The sequence below is a fragment of the Dermochelys coriacea genome, chromosome 27, assembly GCF_009764565.3.
Source record: "Dermochelys coriacea isolate rDerCor1 chromosome 27, rDerCor1.pri.v4, whole genome shotgun sequence".
Classification (NCBI taxonomy): domain Eukaryota; kingdom Metazoa; phylum Chordata; order Testudines; family Dermochelyidae; genus Dermochelys; species Dermochelys coriacea.
The window spans coordinates 9,792,052-9,810,911 of record NC_050094.1 but is presented as its reverse complement, the minus strand read 5'-3'; the positions used below and the strand labels follow the sequence as shown (position 1 = coordinate 9,810,911).

Sequence of the window (18,860 nt, the reverse complement as noted above, 5' to 3'; positions counted from 1 at the left end):
TAGGACCTTCATATTTCTAGTTTTAGATACGAGAATAATACATACATACAAATAGGATGAACACACTCAGTAGATTATAAGCTTTGTAATCATACCTTACAAGTGACCTTTTGCATAAAGCATATTCCAGTTAAGTTATATTCACACTCCAAGCATATTTTCATAAGGCATATGGAGTGCAACATCACAACTGGTATCCAGAAGTCACTTTCTACAGGACAGACCCAACAAGGAAAGCAACAGAACACCACTGGCCATCACGTACAGCCCACAGCTAAAGCCTCTCCAGTGCATCATCAACAGTCTACATCTATCCTGGAAAACAACCCCCCACTCTCAGAGGCCTTGGGAGGCTGGCCAGTCCTCACTTACAGTCAGTCCCGCAACCGGAAGCAAATACTCACCAGCAACTACACACCACAGCACAGAAACACTAACCCAGGAACCAATTCCCTGTAACAAACGTAGTCTTGTGCCTCAAGCCCCTGCTTAGAGCTCAGCAGGAGCCGAGGCCTGCAGCACCCAGGACTCGGAGGCTGCTGGGTGCCCCACTCCCAGGAACCCGACTTGCCCCAACTGGGCTTACCTTGGGCTGCGGAGGTGGGTGGGTTTTCTGGCTGCTCAGGCAGCCCTCCTCTGGCGAGCAGGCAAGAAAGGAGACTGCCAGCTCCGTTCCTGGGAACGGAAGTCACAGCTTCATATCTACTTCCTAGATCAGAGAGACAGGGGATAGAGGCACCAGCCCAAGGCCTGACACCAGGCAGAGCCCCCTTCAGTATTGCCAGCCACCAGAGATCAAAAATCATGAGTTGGATTCACCCCTCCCCCCCAAAAAAAATCACGAGATTTTAAAAACAACATCAAACCAGGTTTTTTCAGTTGGTCTGTTTACTTTTAACCTCCCTCTACTCTTCTGTCTGGGTGTGATCATTTCAGAAAAAAAGATATTACCTAACCCACCTTGTCTCTCTGGTGTGTATTGAGGAAGGCTATGCTTGTGCCCAGGGGCTGTGCCCACAATAAGGGCTGCTTTTGTTTTTATATCCAACTGGCCCCTTGGCACCTGCCAAATGCTGATTTGTATTATTGCAGGTGTTACGGGGCAAGGCCAGATGGCTATAGAAAAGTAGTGGGAGACAGATATATTAGCTCCATGCTAAACAAATCTCTGGTACCAGGATAAGTGAAATGGCAGCTGCTCCAGGTCAATGAAGACACCTGGGGCCAATTAAGAACTTTCCAGAAGGCAGGGAGAAGGCTAGGTTGATTGCGACACCTGAAGCCAATCAGGGGCTGGCTGAAACTAGTTAAAAGCCTCCCAGTTAGTCAGATGGGGGTGCATGTCAGGAGCTGTGGGAGGAAGTTGTGCTGTTGGAGAGGCTGAGTAGTACACACCATATCAAGTACAAGGAAGGAGACCCTGAGGTCAGGGTGAAGTGGAGCTTGAGGAAGTGAGGGCTGCTGTGGGGGGAAGTAGCCCAGGGAATTGTACATGTTATGTTTCTAAAAGGTCAGCTACCATAGCTGATACTATTAGGGTCCCTGGGCTGGAGCCCGGAATAGAGAGTGGGCCCGGGCTTCCCCCCCCCCCACACTTTTGCCCCCTGATTAATCACTGAGACTGGGAGACAACAGAGACTGTGCAAGGAAGGATAACTTCTCCTCTCCTCCCTTGCTGGCTTATGATGAAAATGGCTCAGTAGACTGTGACCCTTGTCTCTAGAGAGAGAAGGGTTATGTGGAGGGTCACAGAGAGCCTATAGGGTAGCAAAATCCGCCAGGAAACGCGGGACCCATGGAGGCAAGAACAGAGCTTTGTCACACAGGGTATTGTGGGATGTAGCTTAGCATGAATGAACAAAATCAGGGGAAAAACATAGACCAGTTTGGCTCTTATAAGTGCCAGGCATTCTTACAACATGGCATATACTAACAAGATATATGTGTTGGCTAACCCTGCCTTGTGGCTGTTTTGTCTCTCTTTGTCTGAGACTGGATTTTCCCCCTCTTTTTAGGAGCTAGATTTAAAGGGTCAGTGACACTAACCTTAGGTTTCAGAGTAGCAGCCGGGTTAGTCTGTATTTGCAAAACGAAAAGGAGTACTTGTGGCACCATAGAGACTAACAAATTTATTTGAGCATAAGCTTTCATGAGCTACAGCTCACTTCAAATTTGTTAGTCTCTAAGGTGCCACAAGTACTCCTTTTCTTTTCACTAACCTTAGGGTTGAGCAAAAGTCTCATAACTGGGTTCCCATGGTGCCCTTAAACCAGCCTTGATGTAAAAGAAAGCAAGTCTATTCCTGCTTCTTTGCACCCCAGTACTTTTTCACTCCTTTCTATTCTATATAGGTTCTTAGACTGTGCCTAGAGCGCATTAAGCAATGTGACCTCAGTCACGTGTTTTGTTCTTTCATTGGCTCTCCAGAAGGAAGAGGCCATACAGTGGACTGTTCATTTTGGAATTATGTTGTTATATACTTGACCTGCTGCAACGCTGTGCTTCTGCATTTAGAGCCTCATGTCCAACAGCGATGGGCACCATGTAAGTGCTAAGATGAGGCAGAACAAATTGCATCCCCTGATGTGTGGCTGTCTCTGCCACTGGAAGTTGGCCCATGTTGTTGCCCTAGTGACAGTGCAAAGTGCTACTGTACTAGCCCTGACCCTGGCATTAGCACGTAATGCAGCAGTGCAGAATGCTGTCTTGGGGAGAGGGAGTCTGGATAGGAGGTGAAGTGATCGAAGAAAAGTAGGGGACTGGGAAGTGAGAAGGCAAAAAGAAGGAAAGGTTTCAAATCAGGAGACGCAGAAAAAATAGACCTGGGTATGTGAGCAGACCCTATTAGAGGAGGTTTCAGAACTGTAGCCGTGTTAGTCTGTATCAACAAAAAGAATGAGGAGGACTTGTGGCACCTTCAAGACTAACAAATTTATTTGGGCATAAGCTTTCGTGGGCTAAAACCCACTTCATCAGATGCTTGGACTGGAGTATACAGTAGGACGATATATATATAGAGAGAGATATATACAGTGAACATGCAAAGATGGGGGTTGCCATACTAACTCTAACGAGACAAATCAATTAAGATGGGCTATTATCAGCAGGAGAAAAAAACTTTTGTAATGATGATCAGGATGACCCATTTCAAATAGTTGACAAGAAGGTGTGAGTAACAGTAGGGGGAAAAATTAGCATGGGGAAATAGTTTTTAGTTTGTGGTAATGACCCATCCACTCCCAGTCTTTATTCAAGCCTAATTTGATGGTGTCCATTTGCAAATTAATTCCAGTTCTCATTGGAGTCTGTTTTTGAAGTTTTTTTGTTGAAGAATTGCCACTTTTAGGTGAACGAGCCTCTGATAGTGTGGCTGATGTGATTAGGCCCTATGATGGTGTCCCCTGAATAGATATGTGGACACAGTTGGCAACGACGTCTCCGACTCAAGGAATATTTCCAACACACCTCTGACCAACATATTAACCCACAGAGACCTTCCTACCAACACTACAAAAAGAAGGATTCTGGGTGGACTCCTCCCGAAGGTCGAAACAGCAGACTGGACTTCTACATAGAGTGCTTCCGCCGACGTGCACGAGCTGAAATTGTGGAAAAGCAGCATCACTTACCCCATAACTTCAGCCATGCAGAACACAATGCCATCCACAGCCTCAGAAACAACTCTGACATCATAATCAAAAAGGCTGACAAAGGAGGTGCTGTCGTCACCATGGATAGGTCGGAGTATGAACAAGAGGCTACTAGGCAGCTCTCCAACACCACTTTCTACAAGCCACACTATCAGCCACACTATCAGAGGCTCGTTCACCTGCGCATCTACCAATGTGATATATATGCCATCATGTGCCAGAAATGCCCCTCTGCCATGTACATTGGTCAAACTGGACAGTCTCTACGTAAAAGAATAAATGGACACAAATCAGAAGTCAAGAATTATAACATTCAAAAACCAGTCGGAAAACTCCTCAATCTCTCCGGTCACTTGATTACAGACCTGAGGGTGGCTATCCTTCAACAAAAAAACTTCAAAAACAGACTCCAGCGAGAGACTGCTGAATTGGAATTAATTTGCAAACTGGATACAATTAACTTAGGCTTGAATAGAGACTGGGAATGGATGAGTCATTACACAAAGTAAAACTATTTCCCCATGTTATTTCTCCCCCCACCCCACCCCCAACTGTTTCTCAGATGTTCTTGTTAACTGCTGGAAATGGCCTACCTTGCTTGTCACCATGAAAGGTTTTCCTCCTTCTCCCCCCCCCCCCCGCTGCTGGTGATGGCTCATCTTAAGTGATCACTCTCCTTACAGTGTGTATGATAAAACCCATTGTTTCATGTTCTCTGTGTGTGTATATAAATCTCCCCACTGTATTTTCCACCAAAATGCATCCGATGAAGTGAGCTGTAGCTCACGAAAGCTTATGCTCAAATAAATTTGTTAGTCTCTAAGGTGCCACAAGTACTCCTTTTATTTGTAGTTTGTCTTTCAAGGAGGTAGAAATCTCATAAGACGGGGGGCAAAAATCAAGGATGTCAAGGTGTGACCTGACATGGCAAACTCCAAACAAAGATGAGTCAGTTACAAATCTAGAGTGCAACTTTCAGATGCATGCTGCATTGGCTACTTCTGCTGTTATTGAAGTCAATTGCAAAATTTGCATCATCGTTGGTGGGAGCAGTTAAACCAACATTGAGCACATTTAAAATCCTGCTCCAGATTTTGCATTTCTCATGACTTGGTCCAGGGGCGGGCAGGGCAGGGGGGGGTGAGGAAGCATGAACAATTTTACTTTCCCTTTCTAGTTATTTTCTTGTTCAGCCTTATGCTAGTACATGAGAATCAGAAGTGCTCAGGCTGCAAACTGTAATTAAGGTTGCTTGTTTGATTTAATTATTTTCTCGGATGTTGTGAGCATTTCACTGAAGCACTTCCACTGGCCCTGGTTTTGAGCTAACATCCTTTAAGCAAAATAGGTGTTTAGCGAACCCAGACAGTCTTTGTGAACTTGAAGTTCACATTTTTAATGATGGGTTCTAAATTAGCTGTTACTACTCAAGAAAGAGCTCTTAGAGTCACTGTGGATAGTTCTCTGAAAACTTCAGTTCAATGCTCACTAGCGGTCAAATGTTAAGAACTACTAGGAAAGGAATAGAAAATAAGACAGAAAATATCATCATGCCACTATATAAAACTGTAGGCTGTTATTGGTGTATGGTTATACTTTTGTTATGTATTATAATGAACGTTGCTGCAATTCATAGAATCATAGAATATCAGGGTGGAAGGGACCTCAGGAGGTCATCTCGTCCAACCCCCTGCTCAAAGCAGGACCAATCCGCAACTAAAGCATCCCAGCCAGGGCTTTTCAAAATGGAGTCTAAGAATTCAAGATGGCGCATTTGGTAGAAAAGGTTTGAACTCCATCTTGGTAGTAGGGTGACCAGATGTCCTGATTTTATAGGGACAGTCCCGATATTCAGGGCTTTTTTTTATATAGGTGCCTATTACCCCCCATCCCCTGTCCTGATTTTTCACACTTGCTATCTGGTCACCCTACTTGCTATCCTTTCTTCATGGCATTTTCCTACTCAAACTTTGTTTCCTGCCCAAACTTGAGGAACTGAGAGCGGGCTGGAACTGGTTGGCGGCAGTGTCTGCCAGTGTGTGCCTCAGGAATTTGCACCACAGAGAGCATATAAGGAACTATCAGCAATGACATGGTGCTGTCCACCATTGAGGCAGCCACATCCAGTTTCTCTGCATGGCACTGGATCAAGACCATCGGATCAAGACTTCGGCTACTACCACCTACAAAGGACTTTGATACTTACTGGATGTCCAGTGGAGACTTTGCCATCAGTCCAAATCTATTGATCTCCTGCTTCAGCGGTAGAGAGTCAGATCCTCCGACGTTTCTGAGACGGTCCATCAGTTGCCGGTGACCTCCATCTGCAGAGAGACAGTAATTGTTTTTCGGGCACTTGATAGTTTAACCAAGGGATGGCTTGAGGGTCTGGGCTTTATGCCCCTTGCTGGAATCTATTCTTGGGTATTTGTAATGTGATTCCCTTAGTGAAACTTACCCCAGCTGTAACTTTCCCTTAATAAATCTTCTTTCTGTTTAAGGTTATATTCTCTATATCCTTTATTTCAATGCAACACGGGCGGGAGGCACACAGATTTCTAACTCTCCCAATTGATAGATGCTAGTAGGAGTCAAAACTGTTATTTATATAAAAAGAAAAGGAGGACTTGTGGCACCTTAGAGACTAACAAATTTATTTGAGCATAAGCTTTCGTGAGCTACAGCTCACTTCATCAGATGTATCCGATGAAGTGAGCTGTAGCTCACAAAAGCTTATGCTCAAATACATTTGTTAGTCTCTAAGGTGACACAAGTACTCCTTTTCTTTTTGTGAATACAGATTAACACGGCTTCTACTCTGAAACCTGTTATTTATATGTCACCTCCTTATTATTCTATAACAGAAATTTGGGGGTAACAAAACCATAGTGTGCCCATGCCTTGAATACTGTGTCCAGTACTGAGATGGTCACCCCATCTCAGAAATAATATACTGGAACTGGAAAAGGTTCAAAGAAAGGCAACAAAGATGATCCAGGGGATGGAATAGCTTCCATATGAGGAAAAACTAAAAAGATTAGGGCTATTCAGCTTAGAAAAGAAAAAGCTAAGTGAGGGATTTGCTAGAGGTCTATAAAATCATGAGTGCTGTGGCAAAAGTGAATAGCGAAATGTTAGTTGCCCTTTCCCACAATATAAAAACCAGAGGTAACCTGATATTAATAGGCAACAGGTTTATAATAAACAAGAGGAAATACTTTTTTCACATCATGCACAATTAACCCATGGCCATGGGATGTTGTGATGGCTCAAAGTATAACTGGGCTAAAGAAAGAACTAAAGTTCATGGAGGATAGGTCCATCAATGGCTATTAGCCACGATGGTCATGAATGCAACTCCATGCTCAGGGAGACCCTAAACCTCTGACTGCCAGAAGCTGGGAGGGAAAGACATGAGTGGATTCATTTGACCTGTTCTGCACACTCACCCTAAGGCTCTGGTCCTGGCCCTGGGAGGATACTGGGCTAGATGGACCATTGGTCTGACCCGATATGGTAGTTCTCATGCTGCCACATTGTCACTGAAGGATGTGACTAGAAAATCAGAGCTCCCACAGCCAGGTAGACTCTGAGGGGAATGTATCTAAGCAGCTGGGGGTTTGCGCAGGCTGTGGCACTGATTCCAGCATCTAGGCAGCTGGACTGTGAAGAAATAAGGGAAGGAAGAATTCTTCCCTTGACCTAGTGCTCACTACAATGGGGGTTAGGTTGGTTTACCTACGTGGCACAGGGGTGTGTATTTCACACCCCTGAATGACATAGCTGGATTGACTCAACTTTTGAATGTAGACCTGGCCTTAGTAACTCAAGCGATAAGGAAAGATGGAGAATGCTTGGTATTTGTTTTGCGCATTTTATCTTCAAAGCCCTGTGCAAACACTTTATTATCGGCTTCTATTCTTGGGAATACAAGGGATCTCAAGGGCAAATCTTTGTAATTTAAAAGTCACTGTTAGAAGTGAATAGAGACGTATGGTACTTACAGGAACAAATAATTCTCCATTCAGGACAACAGATCTAATAAAACACCCAAAAGTAAACAAAGGGTACATCAACACTGCATAGCTGTGTCTGGCCCTCAGGGCTATGAAATTCATAGATTCATAGATACTAAGGTCAGAAGGGACCATTTTGATCATCTAGTCCGACCTCCTGCACAGCGCAGGCCACAGAATCTCACCCACCCACTCCTACGAAAAACCTCACCTATGTCTGAGCTATTGAAGTCCTCAAATTGTGGTTTAAAGACTTCAAGGAGCAGAGAAGCCTCCCTCAAGTGACCCGTGCCCCATGCTACAGAGGAAGGCGAAAAACCTCCAGGGCCATTCCATTGTAGATGTTCAGATCCAAGCTGGAGCCTGAGCGCTGAAACCCCACAAGGTGTGGAAAGAGGGGCTCAGAGTCTGAGCTCCAGCTCAAGTCTGAATGGCTACACTGAATTATTCAGTCTCATCCCACCTCTGTGAGCCGGAGTCAGCTGACCTGGGCTCTGAGACTCAGTGCGGGGTTTTTTTATTGCAGTGTAGACATTATGAATCTTAGCTGTATCTTGAGGCCAAAGTCATTATTGCAGGTGCAAATAATTATGCAAATTCAGAGAAATACCATTGGTTTCAAGGGGGGGGGGGGGGTTCTGCCTTTTTAAAAATGTATTTTATACCAGTACAACTGAGATCAAGTTCTACCCCCTAAATGCTGAACCTTCCCTTCCTGGGGATTTCTAAAGCTAATAAATTAGAAACATCATCAGACAAGTGACTTACATTTGGGCGTAGTCTAGCTCCTGTCTCATCTGTAAACTATCATAGAAACCTAGAGTCGATGCTCAGCCTTTGGCTACTTCGGCTGAAAGTGCTCCATCATAATTATAACCTTCTGGCTTCTTCATCCTGATGCCTCAGCCAGCTGTGCCTAATGTTTACTGTTTATAATGTAACAAACCCATGACCGTTCACTGTGACCCAGAGATAACTCTGATGCTTTTCCCATGATGCAAATTCTCATGCACCTAAGATAAAAGGAAATTACTGGCAGACCTTAGGAGTTCTGGACTTATTCATTGAACAGTTCAAGAAGTTCTGATCACTGCCAGTAGAGAGCAGCAGCGCACATACCAGGAGCCAGTCAACTACAATAACCATTATTTTCCAATAGAGCAGAGGTTCTCAATCGTTTTCTTTCAGAGCCCCCGCCCCGCATGCTATAAATACACCACGGCCAAGCTGTGCCACAACTGTTTTCCTGCATATAAAAGCCAGGGCCAGCATTAGGGGGTAGCAAGCAGGGCAATAGACCCGGGGCCCTATGCCACAGGGCTGCCCTGCAAAGCTACGTTGCTCAGGCTTCGGCTTCAGGCTCGGGTGGTGGGGCTCGGGGAGCCAGGCTGCAGTCCTGCACAGTGGGGCTTTAGCTGTCTAGCCTGAGCCCTAACAAGTCTAACGCCAGCCACACTTGGAGACCCCCCCGAAACCTGCTTGCAGTCCCCCAGGGGGCCCCAGATCCCTGGTTGAGAACTACAGCAATAGAGGACTCCCTCTAACCTCTTGCTTGACACACTTTCACTTTGAGAAGTCTGTTGTCACATCAAAGCAAAACTCTGTGCTTATTTTCAGACTTTTGAATCCCCTGCATGTACAGACTTACTCACTTGTCCATTGGCAAGCCCTTTGAAAGCTAACAGTTTGTTTCCTGGCAAGGTGTGCTGTTAAGCAATAGACTACTGTGATTTTTGGGTTAAAGAAATGAGTTTTTTTGCATCAGCCTCAGATGAGTGATTAGCAGTTTCCTTGAAGGGAGTAGGGAGGTGTTGTATGCTCAGGGGACCTGAGGCAATGAGCCTCTCTGAACAAAATATAAATGAACAATGAACAGCAGAAGCACCTGGGACAGCTTGAAAAAGTAAAGGAGTATAAAGCATAGCAGGATTAGGGTGGTTCAGTTACCAGTTGTGATTGTGCAAGCAGCAGATAATTTCTGTCCTCTTTATCCCATGCTTTAGTGCCGGAAGAAATTCCACCAGCTTCGTTGCTGGTTGACGAGCAGATGACTTGTGCTGGGTGCAGTTGGGTGGTATTTCTAGGGTTCTGAAGCCTGGTCTAAACTACAAAGTTTTACTGACACAGCTCTGTCTGCTAGGAATGTGGGGAAAAATCATACCCAAATACATGCTTACAGCCAATTCTTATTTACTAAACTAAAATTTATTAAAAAAGGGAGAGAGAATTGGTTAAAAGAACAATATACATACACACGAGTCAATCTTGAGATTCAGATTCATAGCAAAGATGGAGAGCTTTGTAGATGCAAAGAGTTCTTTCAGAAATAGTCCATAGGTTATAGTCCAATGTTTATACTCAGGGCGGTCCAGTGAGAAATGGGATCTCAGTCCTTATAGCTTAAGCCTCTAGTGTATGAAATCTCAAGCAGACTTGTGTTAGGTACAAGAACTAGAATGGATAAAGCAGCAGGGAGCCCCGTAACAATCAACGAGCTCTCAGTCCTTTATTGTGAGACCAGCCTCTATCATCTGGTTGGCTATCACCCTCTACCTTGTAATTTCCCTCCCGCTTCCTATGATGGATAATGAAGACAGGTGGATGTAAACCAAACAGGAAATGTATATTTGGGGAGCTATATACAAAGCAGGGACAAGGGAAGCGAGTAAACATGAACTGAAGCATGTTCTTCTCCAGGTACAGTAACCTAGTGAACGTGTGGTGTGAAGCCAGGACCCAAATCAATACCAGATGGGGTACACGGTCAGTATGAGCCTTCCGTCGGCCGCTCAGGACCTCTATCTCTTAGCTCATATCAAGCCTCGAGAGAGGAACGCTGAGGCGATCCCTTGTCAGTCTGGTCTTCCCTGAGGACACCAAGACAGGTTTCCGCAACGACAGTGGGGCGTCTACAGGCAGATGATAATGACCGTGATGGGTAACTGGTCTGGAGTCTAGACGCCTGTTGGAGCAAGAGGCGCGCACCAGCCCCGAGGATGGGCAGCAGCCGCTAACTGAAGTAACTGCCAGCCTTCTAAAGAGTCTAAGGCGGGAAACCCACCGCGCAAAACCGGTTTGAGCTGTACTTGTTTGCCACTGTATCACTGCTGACCGTTGAAAAGGGCGGGAAGCATTCTAGCTAACCCTCGGGTCACATGACCAATACTCCATTTTAGATTATAACATGGATGCCACCCAAATACAATAAACAATGATAATACAAACACAAACTTTAGGATTTTGCCCCTAACCCCTGAGATGACAGGATCAGGACCCAAGGGTCTTTTATACAATTCCAGGCCTTCTTTGATAGGTCAGAGTCCTTAGGCAAACAATAGGCAATCAGGGCGACTTTGAAGTAGGTTTATTTCCTAAGCACCAGTAATTAGCTACGTGAATTAACATAAGACAATTGCCTGTTTTTCCACCATTCACAGATGATTTGCTATACATTTCAAGGAGAGATGAACACAGCGATATCCTTTGTTTGCAGTTCATTTAAATGTTAAGATGGTCTTTTGATCTCTGAATTAACAGAATTCAGGGGAAAAAAGAAAAGGAGGACTTGTGGCACCTTAGAGACTAACAAATTTATTTGAGCATAAGCTTTCATGAGCTACAGCTCACTTCATTGGAATGCATCCAAAGTGAGCTGTAGCTCACGAAAGCTGATGCTCAAATAAATTTATTAATCTCTAAGGTGCCACAAGTACTCCTTTTCTTTTTGATTATATTGTTGACCTCTACCAATATATATATAAATACATAAAAACCTAAACATTACCTCCCCATATGTTTTTAAGGGTTGAATTTGAGTCATTTATCCTGCAGGATGCTTAATACTTTCTAGTCATGTGTCACAGGGAGGCTGTGAAGAAAGGAATTACAGGCCTCAAGAGGTGATTGGGTCCACAAGCTGGTTTAGGAGATCAATAATACTCCAGCAAGCCTTTCATCACCTTCACTATTGTCGCCTGTCAAATCCAGTCCAGGATGGAAAATAATTACCATCTGATGGCTGTTAGATGCCTGCCCCCACCTTTGAAAGATGGGCTTTATCATCTCAGGCTATCTCCCTGTCATGTGCTAACTTGTCTCTCTGAGGTCTATTATTTGGCCTCTCTTTTGACTAAACTCCTCTCTAGCCCAGGGCTGTAACTCCTTGGCAGTCACCTGCGTAGCATAATTGCTCAGCTGCTGCTTATACTGTATCTACTAGACCAACAGTCCTGGATGCAGCTGTGCACCTAGCATCTTTCCCTAGCATCACCTCTCACAAGAAAGCTTTTGAAGATTTAAATCTCTCTGGTAGCTTCATCACTTACCCCATGATCCAGTCTCATTACGCTTTCTGCTGTGGCCTTCCTTGAACATATACACACATGCACAAAAATCACCTGGGCAGTGTTGGTAGTAGCATTAAAGCCTAAAACCAAGAGTTCGTTGGAATGCCAGCATCACTCTCTTCCTTTGTGATGCTTGATAAGCCCAAGGTACAAGGATCTGGGTGTATGGGGGAAAAATCATCATGAGAAGAAGTTATCTGGATAGTCAGACCAGCATGAAACCAGAACCAATGGAACTGGGGAGCTGTGTGTGTGGTGGTGAAAAGCATGTGGAACAGTGTTAGGCTGCTCGAATCCCATACTGTTTCCATATTCAGGAGGAGTTGCAGCAGGCCAATTAAAATGGAGGAAATGTAACACTTTTTTTTTTTAATGAAATCTTGTGGCTCCTATTGAATGTGCCCTGGCATGAAGGGCCCATTGTGGTGCTCTGATACCATGAAGAAGGGGTGGAAACCTAAGAGGACTCTTCTACTGGTGGAGAGTAGCCCAGCTCCAGCCCTGTGCTCTCCTATGGTATAAGAGACCTATCAGGAGAGGGCCCGGAGCATGTTGCCCTCTGGCTAGTCTTTGCTTGCCCAAGCCCACAGGGTGTCCTGGGAACTGGAGGGTAAGTTAGGGCAGCCCCTAGGTTGCTCTAACTCAGCAGTTCTCAAACTGTGGGATGTGACCACAAAGTAGGTCATGACCTCCTTTGAAGGGGGTTGCCAGGGCTGGCTTAGACTTGCTGGGGCCTGGGGCTGAAGACAGAGCCCCACTGCCCAGGGCTGAAGCCAAAGCCTGAGGGCTTTAGCCCTGGGAAGTGGGGCTCAGGTTACAGGCCCCCTGCCTGGGGCTGAAGCCCTTGAGCTTCAGCTTTGGCCCTCCTGCCTGGAATGATGGGGCTTGGGTTTTGGCCCCCGGGGCAACGGGGCTTGGGTGAGCTCAGGCTTCGGTCCCCCCTCCTGGGGTCGTGAAGTAATTTTTGTTGTCAGAAGGGGGTTGTGGTGCAATGAACCCCTGCCTAACTGACTCCCAATCAGAATACAGGTAGTCCATTCCTAAACCCATCTGAGAATCTGGGCCATTAGCTTTCCTTTCAAGTTTGTAAAATTATTGATTTTCCATATAATTATCACTCAACAGCAACATGTATATGGGATGGGGAGTGGAAACAATACTTGGTGACTTGCCAGAGCAGGGAAATAATTTGCTGGGGCTTTACCAATGCTTTCAAGATCTAAAGGCACTAAGCCAGAATTTATGAACTATAGCACTTTGCTAGGTTCAGGGCTTGCCTATGCAACAAAGGCTTTGTTGGAATCAGTATGCCAGGAAAGCCCTCTAGAAGAGATGCAGCAAAAACCAGCAAAAAGACTTCTTTTGCCAACATAGTTAAACTTCCTCCCTGAAACAACATAAACTATGCTGGCAAAAGGATACTTTAGCCAACATAAACTGCATCTACAGAGGGGCAATTGCTGGCATCGCTCTGTCGGTGAAAGGTGTGATTTTTTCCCCACATTCCTAGCAGACAGAGCTGTGTCAGTAAAACTTTGTAGTTTATACCAGGCTTCAGAACCCTAGAAATACCACCCAACTGCACCCAGCACAAGTCACCTGCCTGTCAACCAGCAATGAAGCTGGTGGAATTTCTTCCGGCACTAAAACAAGGGATAAAGAGGACAAAAATTATCTGCTCCTTGCACAATCACAACTGGTAATTGAATCATCCTAATCCTGCTATGCTTTATACCCCGAGCTGTCCCAGGTGTTCCTGCTGTACATTGTTCATTTATACTTTGTTCAGAGAGGCTCATTGCCTCAGCTCCCCTGTGCATACAACACCTCCCCACACCCTTCAAACTGCTAATCGCTCTTCCTAGGCTGATGCAAAAAACTCAACTTCTTTAACTCAAAATCACAGTAGTCTATTGCTTAACAGCACACCTTGCCAGGAGACAAACTGTTAGCTTTCACAGGGCTTGCCAATGGACAAGTGATTAAGTCTGTTCAATCAGGGGATTCAAAAGTCTGTGAAAGTAAGCACAGCTTTGCTTCTCAAAGTGAAGGTGTGTCGAGCAAGAGGTTAGAGGGAGTTCTCTATTGCAGTAGTTCTCAACCAGGGATCAGGGGCCCCCTGGGGGGCCGCAAGCAGGTTTCAGGGGGGTCCTCCAAGGATGGCTGGCATTATATTTGGTAGGGCCCAGGGCAGAAAGCCAAAGTCCCACTGTGCAGGACTGCAGCCTGGCTCCCCGAGCCCCATCACCCGAGGCTGCTACCGAAGCCCCAGCTGCTTAGATACAAACAAGTTACACATCACTCCTGACCTATTGAGGTATAACCCCTCTACATGTTAGGATGCTGCCTCTCTCCTGGTACATATTGGTTCAAACAAAACAACACTATTCATCGTATTATCCTTTAGACCCAGTCTTTAGGATGAGTTGGCCTGTTCCTTATTATCTCTGTGGAATGTGTTAGAATCAGAGTGTTCTTGGTACCAGCCTGGCCCATGTTTATATCTCTAGTGTCCAGTACGTTTTAGGTATGTGTGCAACGTCATTCCTTTCCTTGCCAGCCTCTCTGAGCAGGGCCTGCCTCTGGCTCACAGTTTAACCTTGCTCTATATTAACAAAGTCTTGCCCGTTACGTTAGTTCAGGCCCTAGGTCTCATACCGGGCCTCTGATATAAGGGTTTTTGTCGCAGGGCCTTATCTTACTACAGTGGGTAGAACTTGATCTCAGTTATACTGGTATAAAATACATTTTTTAAAAGGCAGAATCCTATCCCCCTTGAAACCAATGGTATTTCTCTGAATTTGCATAATTCTTTGCACCTGCAATAATGTCTTTGGCCTCAAGATACAGCTAAGATTGATAGTTGTCTACACTGCAATAAAAACCCACCAGGACTGAGTCGCAGAGCCCAAGTCAGCTGACTCCGGCTCACAGAGGTGGGGTGAGGCTGAATAATTCAGTGTAGCCATTCAGACTTGAGTCAGACCTCAGGCTCTGAGACTTCCTCCCCTCACCTTGCGGGGTTTCAGAGCCCAGGCTCCAGCCTGGATCTGAACATCTACAATGGAATTTCATAGCCCCGCGGGCCAGACACAGCTATGCAGTGTAGATGTACCCCTTGTTTACTTTTGGGTGTTTTATTAGATCTGTTGTCCTGAATGGAAAATTATTTGTTCCTGTAAGTACCATATGTCTCTATTCACTTCTAACAGTGACTTTTAAATTACAAAGATTTGCCCTTGAGATCCCTTGTATTCCCAAGAATAGAAGCCGATGATAAAGTGTTTGCACAGGGCTTTGAAGATATAATATGCAAAACAAATACGGGGTTGCCAGGGCTGGCTCCGGGGCTGAAGCCGGAGACCCACTGCTCAGAGCTGAAGCCAAAGCCAAAGCCAAAGCCTGAAGGCTTCAACCCTGGGCGGTGGGGCTCAGGTTACAGGCCCCCCAATGCATCCGATGAAGTGAGCTGTAGCTCACGAAAGCTTATGCTCTAATAAATTTGTTAGTCTCTAAGGTGCCACGGGTACTCCTTTTCTTTTTGCGAATACAGACTAACACGGCTGCTACTCTGAAACCTGCCTGGGACTGAAGCCCTTGAGCTTCAGCTTTGGCCCCCCTGGCTGGAGTGGTGGGACTTGGGCTTTGCCCCCCACAACCCAGGGCACTGGGGCTTGTGTGGGCTCAGGCTTCAGTCCCACCTCCTGGGATCAGGGTTGCAAACTACGCAGCTGTGTGCTACTCCAGCGGCCAGCCAGATCCTGTGGCCAGCTGAGCCGGCCAGGAAAGTTCCCCCACTCCTGCCCCCTAGTCCACCCCTTCCCCATAGCCCCTGTTCCACCCCCGTCCTGCCTCTTCCAACCCCTGCTTCACTCCTTCCCCTAAACTATGTCTGGGAGGGATTGTAGGAAGAGTCAGGCACGCCCTGCACTCATCGGGTGGTGGGAAGTGCAGTGACCCGACCCCAGCCCGTTCCGCACCGACGGTGAGTGCTGGGGGGTGGTTCTCCCCTGCCCCCCAAGTCCCAAGGCTGGGAGCCAGGGGAGCGGAGCGGGCTGGGTCACTCCACTTCCCACTGCCCGTGAGTGCAGGGTCGGGCCTGCCCTGCAATCACCCGGCGACGGGAAGTGGGGCGACCCAGCCCCAACTGGCTCCACTCTGCCAGTTTGTGCTGGGGGGCAATTCCCCCCTGCCCTCCAAGCCTGCCCCTGCCCCCCCACAGACCTTGGGTGCAGCCCCATCCCCCCGCAGAGACCTGGGCCAGTCCCCCCGACTGCCACGGGGGGACTGCATAGGGCACCACAATGTCTAGGGACGACCCTGCCCGTGCCCCCTGCTTTGTGAGGGGGAAACAAATATTAAAGTCTCTTTACACCAGGACTCTTAGTGGGGAAGACACCCTGTGAAATCGATGCATCCAATGAAGTGAGCGGTAGCTCACGAAAGCTTATGCTCCAATAAATTTGTTAGTCTCTAAGGTGCCACAAGTCCTCCTTTTCTTTTTTGTGAAATTAGTGTTCATGGCTGAAGATGCAATAGTAAAGCAGAGAGGGCAAGGGGCCTATATCAAGTAATGGTAGGAGCGAATTCTCAGTACTGCTCAAGCCAAACTAAATGGGCAGTGTGAGAGTTATAGCAAGGTATGAAGTGCCACTGATGCACATCACATCTGCCTCAGTCACTACCATATAAATGCTTAGTATTCCAGCGCTGCGACGGTAGTGTCCTCTGGTGGAGGATGGCTTTTTAAGGCACTCCTCAGAGTCCTATCCCTCTGGTGAGGAAGGATTTTGCCGTCTGCCTGATGGCCCCATTCCCTGCTTTTTAACTACAGTCCTAGAGTATGCTGCCCTAACAATCTACAGAATGCAAAATCGTCCTCCCAGATCCCTGCAATGGAGCGTGCCCCACTGGTCTCAACTTTGGGACCGTCTGAAAATCCTTTCTCAGAAGGAAATGCCCCATCTGGGTTAGAGAGGTCTACCGCTGCAGTTGGCTGATGTTAGGGAAGCAGAGTATCTCAGCGGTGGTGCGGCATGGGACCCCGAGAGAAGAGTTTATAACGCTGAGTGTGAGTTTGCACCTTTCTCTCCATTTATATACTGCAAACAGTCTTCCACAGTCATGGTCCCAATCACTCTTGCTTGCAATAGTGTTATTGCAGCATTTAGGGACATTATTAATATATTCTTTCCCAACAAGTGTTTGCACCTAAAGCAAACACGGATCTACACGCTGCAGCTCAACTCTGCGAGCCTGCTCTCCAGCTATGATAGGTGCATGTCTTGAGAGAAGAGCAGAGCCGGGATGTCAGCAGAGAATTTCATCCTTGGAGAACACGGCTGTTTTCCTGTCCATAAAACCAAACCAACAAACACTTCAGTGCTCCAGTGCCATGGTTGCAACATTGCAGCTTGCACCAGTGTTGGTGCAGCAGCAGGGACCAGTGTTTTTAAATAAGTGTTTCCACAGATCAAAATCTTCCTCTTGGTAAAAGTTCAACTGCATCCAAAACAGGAGTGGAGAGAATAAACAAGTCCTCACAAACGCTGGGGAGGTCCCATCTGCCTTTTCTCATGTCTGCAGTTTTGCCTTCCGAGGGGGGTACAATTGCAGCCTAATTGCCCAGCGCCCCCATTCTGCTGTCCAAGCCTGAGAGAGCCCAGCATGGTTCAAGCGCAGGAGCTACAAGTGCAGCAGTATCTGCTCCCGCTGCACGCCAGGGGAAGGGTCCCTGGTCCCGCCAGCCCAGCTTGCAAGCCTGCAAACGCAGCATGTGGCTTGCAGAATCTTGCTGCAGCATTTAATCAGGACTTTCTGCAGGGGAGCAAACTGCCTTCTGGAGGATGCACGGTGCCTCCACGGTGGGCTCTGCCGGCCTGGTCCCCACAGGACTGAGGGGGCGGAACGGCTCTTGCAGGGTGGGGGAGAGGATGCTGTGGGGGCAGGGACAGGAAAGAAGGGTGTTTTTCTGCAACGCAGCTAGTAGTGGCTGAGGACGGTTTCCACCCACTCTATTAGGCAGCTGGTCCCATGGTGTAATGGTTAGCACTCTGGACTTTGAATCCAGCGATCCGAGTTCAAATCTCGGTGGGACCTCTGGGGACTTTTTGCCACCGAGTTCTCAGTAAATTCACAGGCATCGCGGAGGCGGAGGGGGGGCGAGCTCCAAACTACCCCTCTGGCCAATTTCAAAGGGGGGGGGGGCTCAGCTGAGACTCCATTTTGTGTATCAGGAGCAAAGGGTAGCGCTTGCGCATGCGCGGGAAGATGGGGTGCCGAGGAACCGAAGAAATCCGAGTGATGCCGAAGGGCCGGGCCCCGCCCTCCCGAGCGCCGATTGGCCGAGTGGGGGCGGGTGCCCGCCTGCCCCCGCGCTGCGACTGGCTGGGCAGCGGTGCCTTTCCTCGCATTGGCTACTTTCCTGTGGCCCGCGGGGTCTTGGTGCCGCCGGGTTCGGGGGCCGCGCGCCGGGTCGGCGTCGTGGCCTCTTCCCGCCCTCGCCTCGCTTTGGCCCCCCGCCTTCCCGCGCCCCCCTCAGCGCCCCCGCCTCGCGGGGTCTGTGTCTAGATCCTGGGCATCCCTGGGGGGCCCCTCACATTCCCAGCGCCCGCCCCCTTAGCTCTGACCCCCAGGTTCGTGCAGGTCACCAGGGGGCTTTGCAGCCTGCCGCCCCTCCCTTCAGAGGCGCATTTCCCATGAAACCATTTACCATGCGGGGGGGCCCCCACGACAGCCCCCCCCGACTCCCCAGTGCAGGACAAATCCCATCTGACAACCTGCCCCCCTCCCCACAAGGGGCGCGCCCAGCCTCCCTCCCTCCGCGCCGTGCCGCTCCCGGAAAGGGC

General features: G+C 47.6%; 1 protein-coding gene and 1 non-coding gene across 3 annotated transcripts in view; one reads left to right on the top strand and one right to left on the bottom strand.

Moving 5' to 3' along the window:
* LOC119849119 (beta-1,4 N-acetylgalactosaminyltransferase 2-like) overlaps positions 1 to 8,839 on the bottom strand; it is a 45,341-nt gene extending 36,502 nt beyond the window's left edge. The window contains exons 1-3 of one of the 2 annotated variants that reach the window (XM_038385830.2): positions 8,435 to 8,839; positions 5,857 to 5,974; positions 587 to 675 (exon numbers count right to left, since the gene is read on the bottom strand). The gene's annotated coding sequence lies outside the window, so the exon portion shown is untranslated. Of the gene's footprint in view, positions 1 to 404; positions 427 to 586; positions 676 to 5,856; positions 5,975 to 8,434 lie in introns of those variants that run through there. The other variant, XM_038385832.2, reaches the window with a different exon arrangement.
* A 9,200-nt stretch (positions 8,840 to 18,039) lies between these two features.
* TRNAQ-UUG lies at positions 18,040 to 18,111 on the top strand. Its single transcript has one exon. It is a non-coding gene; the product is annotated as a tRNA-Gln (tRNA).
* Positions 18,112 to 18,860: the final 749 nt, after the last annotated feature.